The sequence below is a fragment of the Saccostrea cucullata genome, unplaced genomic scaffold (assembly GCF_032062105.1).
Source record: "Saccostrea cucullata isolate Sc308-1 unplaced genomic scaffold, CSIRO_AGI_Scuc_v1 ctg746, whole genome shotgun sequence".
NCBI classification, from domain to species: domain Eukaryota; kingdom Metazoa; phylum Mollusca; class Bivalvia; order Ostreida; family Ostreidae; genus Saccostrea; species Saccostrea cuccullata.
The window spans coordinates 53,800-58,691 of record NW_026938715.1 but is presented as its reverse complement, the minus strand read 5'-3'; the positions used below and the strand labels follow the sequence as shown (position 1 = coordinate 58,691).

Here is a 4,892-nt window from a genome sequence, read left to right as displayed (position 1 = left end):
TGGTTTAATAGGGGATATCAGGTTTAGATATGTTAAAAACATACACAAATAGCACAGGACGCGCAAAGCCAGCACTAATCGGTATTTGTGTTTCTAACAAGATAATCAAAGTACTGAGAGTACTGATAGGCGGAAGCATGTTTGCAGGTTCTCATGTGCAAATCTTTAATGACATATTTGAAGCATAATCTTTTTTAAAGGGGGGGGGGGATGATAAATATTTTGATGGATTGTAGTATTGAAACCAAGGAACAAGATAAACAATATGTCTCGGTTTTGATGCGGATACATGAGAATAAGTCACGTCAATAGCAATATGAACATTTTAACATTTATTATACCCCCGCTTGAAAAGAGGGAGGGTATATACAAATCGCGATGTCCGTCTGTCTGTTACGCTTTGGGGTACTCATATCTTATCCGCAATTCCTCTTATACCACTGAGTGAAATTTAATGAAACCTTCACAGAATCTTTATTACATATTGCCATTGTGCACCTCCTCTTTTACTTTTTGATCTGACACATATTTTGGGTTTCCCGGCCACAGCAAAACATGGACTTTTCCATTATAATCATATGGGAGGCGGGGGTATCATTTAGTCAGTTCATTGCTCACAGTACCTCTTGTTTTTGTCAAGTATAACAAGTTAAAATTAAAATGCAAGTTGCAATACATAAAATTTGTAAGATATGGTTTTGGGGAACAAGAAATGGAAAATTATAAAATTTCACACAAAAATGAGAACTAATGAGTAATAAAAATCAATAAATATCACAACTGCTTTTGGGTTTTGTATGTGTACATGTATTAAGTTTTAGTACCAATGAAACAAAGTCTTGTTACAAAACAGCAAATTATATAAGGAATACAACATACAGAGAAGACCTTACATAGATTTACAATGTGCTTGTGGTTTTATGAATTGTTTTCATTCAATACCTGTATGGCCCAGGTAGAACAAATCACACAAGTCTCTAATGCTGATGACAGGTGAACACTGTGTCATGATGTCCACAATAATTGGAATATTTTTTCAGGAGAGCTTCTACCATGGCAGGTCCTTGAATACCAGACAGTTTTATTTTTATTCCTGTGGTAAATGTGTCTTTGATGATTGTATTAAAATATTGGTATATACATCCCAATATCAGTGGTGATTTCTTTTCTGGAGATTATCTACACGATTCCCTTCACAACTGTCTCTTGGCAGAATTTTCTACAAAGTGTATAATTGAAAAAAAAAATTAAGAATATCTCACAATGTTTATTTAACAAAAATTATTTCACATTATATATCTGACTTTCAATAAATGAAATCAAGGACTTCAAATAACCTTTTATGATATACCGGTTATTTTAATATATTTTCTAGGGAAGTCAACTTTACCGGGTACTCGATCCAAGGTCCAAGTATCAATACTAAAAAAAAGTTACTCGTTTACTCGGATGTATATTATTTCTTTTTACAAGGTACACATTTTTATCAGAAACTTATCAATTATAACTAAAACATGCAAATGGTAATTAGCATGTCTTCATCTACACCTAGCTGTAAAACACCCGTTATCGCCTTGATCTACATTCATTCATTCAGTGAAATCTGACATGCAAAGAAATTAATGCCACTATACCCACTTCAAGAGTGAAGTGGGTATTGTGTAGTAAGTTTAGTGTAAATATACTGGAAACAACTAACAAATGAAATAATATAAGACTAGCGATCCTGACCAACAACATCTGCCCCCTCTCTTTCGCTAGTTATATAACCTACATGTGTACACAGCAGTTTTTCAAATAGATCCAATTAAAACAACCTTTTGTAATTTTGGGTGTATTGTGCATTTGTGTTTTATTTGATAACTAATTTTAGTACCAAAAATTATTTCCAATGGAATTCATAATTATCTGTACATGTAATGAAAAAGTCAGATATCGAGTAAGCGATTATTAAACATGATAAAATTAATATTGACTGGTTTGACTTCTCTAATATTTTTTGTATTTGTTTTCTCTTTCAAAAGCCTACTATTATAAGTAATCATGTATTTGCATGTATTTAAAAAAAATGAAAAGAAAATAAGTCAACAAAAATTAGAAAAGTCAAAATATACTTTCAAAAATAGTATTCGGTTCATGATCAGTTTTGCCATCATAACAAGATGATTTGTTATGCTATAAAAAATATGTATCACAAGTTCTGAAAATTTTTTCCACTTATCTAGAAATATAATAAATTGATGTACTCACCTTCAGAAAAGTGTTTCTGGTTGTGCATGTTGTGCTGAGTTGAGTTTTCTTCTGCCATTTAGAGGTGGCACAGGGCAAATCCACAATGCAATCTTAATTATATCCCCTTTCTGTTAGCTGCCTCCGTAGCAGGGACACATCTATTCAAAACACAATGTACGTAGTTCTTATGCTTGCGTTTTAATTTCTGTCCAGATTTTACAGTTTTGGCCCATCCTTCAACATACATGTATTAACATTAAATGAGAAAGGATATATAAATGTATACACAAACTCGGCATGATAGTTCCTCAAATAACTTCTCCCAGACATGTAATCATGGTAATTAGAGTACCAGTTCGTTCGATAAGACCCGACCATAACAGCTATCATAGGGAGGCAACATTTTCAGGTTAAAACAATCAAAGATAAGGGTGACAATAAAAGATACTAGGCTAATCACACAGCGTGAGTTACCTTATTTATTTTGAAGAGAAGGCCTGTCACTTCCAGTCAATCATTGTAAATCATTTGTGCTCCACGTGGGTTTGTTGACAATAATTTCACGCTGAATCGTCTATATGTTAGATTATTACGCGAATGTAGTACACAATTGATAAAAGGAGTTACATACCTCTTTTCTTCTATTTCATACAAGATTATTGAAAGATAAGCTCCTCAGTAGCTATGTACCTGTCATTAGTTCTTAAACATAATTACCTACTTGAACTAGTTTGTCCCTCGTAATGTTTCTAAAGATCGCTTCAGTACCCCGTGCTAATCAAATGTTGAACCCGATTTGTTTATGTTTTAGACATACAGAGTTGTCGTTCGTTCTTCTCTCAAACGTGAAACGTAACAAAGTAACTATTCGTTCTATTATTAGGCTATTATTTTTATTGGACTTTTTAAATTAATCAAAATAAATTGTTAAAATAAATTCGCCATAACACACGCCTTTTGATTTGATAATAACGATAAAGATTGGGAAGGGGTCAAATATGATTAAGCGGGTTGTATGCCCTTAGTTTAAGATACATCCGTTTGGAGTACCATGAAGCGGGGCAAACATCTTGAGAGGTCGAAAGGTCAACAAAGCATGCAAAAGTAAAAGGCGGCTTCCGCCTAAAAAGGTACAATTTTAAGTGGCTATTCAACAGGGAAAGAAATGATACACTCAGATATGATATTCCTAAAATTGATATCATTGGATTTAGCTATTGTACTGTAATCCACAGACTTTTGCCCTTGAAAGTAGCAAAAAGGGTGATATCATGACCTTGCATAGCATTGTTAAAGCTGAAAAAGAGGCGAATCCTAACTTATATGGATAATAATTTATGTGGGAATCTGTCAAAAGATATATCTTCAAAATGATCTAGTATTTTTGAGTTCGCAAAATTCGAGTATTTCGGATTTATGAAATATAAAGATTTCATTTTAAATATGACATTTACGAACTCAAAAACCCTAAAACATTACAATTCTGTAGTTTGAGCATAAAATACGGATTCTCAACAATTCCACAGGTTTTACATCTATCCTCGGAAATGTAAGCGTCCTCGTCTACTAATAACACCTGCTTTTAGTCCCTTGCAATGATCAGATAGACTACGATGGCCGATATCAGTCTGTCTAAAATTAAATAATTCTACCTATAATTTTGTCTTTTTATATTTTTGTACATGTACAGATTCCAAGAAATGTATATGTACAAAAAGACAAAATTAAAGGCCGTGTTAACTATACTGAAAGGAAAAAGAAACGCAGGGTAGCATAATATTCGATAATATTTTGACCGCATGACCGAAAATTACGAAAATTGGTCAGATGAGAAATTTAGTTACTATGCACCAAAATCAGTGTTCAGAATTACTCAACCGTGAAAAGTGTGACGTCACGTAGGAAAAACACTAAAAAGTCCAAAACACGTGCAATTTGATAATGGCGAGTTTGTCAACAAATCTTGTTGCACCATTTGATGCACCTGAGGTATACACATCGTTTTTCAATATTTAGAGACGTTATGAATTTCTTGCAATCTTGGTACAGTTTACGGAAGTTCCGTGGGGTCTGGTTTTCGAATTTCCCATATAAAGAAAATGGCAACAACGGGTAACTATGCAGTTTCTTGTAAATTTCCCCCCATAAAACTTGTTACCCGTTGTCAGAGAAGGCCTGGAATTGTTTTCAATCAACCGTGACGATGACGTTAATGCGAAACAGAGTCATGTTACGAGCGATTTATTCGTCCTGCCATCTCTTAAATCGCCACCTTACTACCACAAAAACCGCCATTTATACAGTAGACTATTGTAATCATTACATTCACATGAAAAATGAAAGGAATCAATTCTGCAATTTGGTTTTTTGAGCCGGTCAACTTACTGTTGTGTTCCTCTCACTGGCGCATGCGCGCGCCGTTTCAGTAATTTTTTGGCGTGGTAACCCATGCCCAATATAGCCAGGGTTTGAAAGATAAACACTTTGATGAATTCCATTCAAAGGAGAAATAAGGCTCTGACAGATTAGCGGAAGAGACATTGAAGATAATGAGAGTTTTCGTTTTCAGTTTCGGGGGGTATCGTCATATGAGCTTCAATAACTCATTAATTATTAAACAAAATCAAATGGGATTTTGGTTATATCTTTTTGAAAGATGG

At 34.0% G+C, this 4,892-nt stretch overlaps 1 long non-coding RNA gene across 1 annotated transcript; it reads right to left on the bottom strand.

Annotated features, from left to right (window-relative positions):
• Positions 1–1,138: 1,138 nt before the first annotated feature.
• LOC134251065 (uncharacterized) lies at positions 1,139–2,873 on the bottom strand. The gene is made up of 3 exons (XR_009988661.1): positions 2,707–2,873; positions 2,251–2,390; positions 1,139–1,219 (listed from the first exon to the last, which is right to left on the bottom strand). It is a non-coding gene; the product is annotated as an uncharacterized LOC134251065 (long non-coding RNA).
• Positions 2,874–4,892: the final 2,019 nt, after the last annotated feature.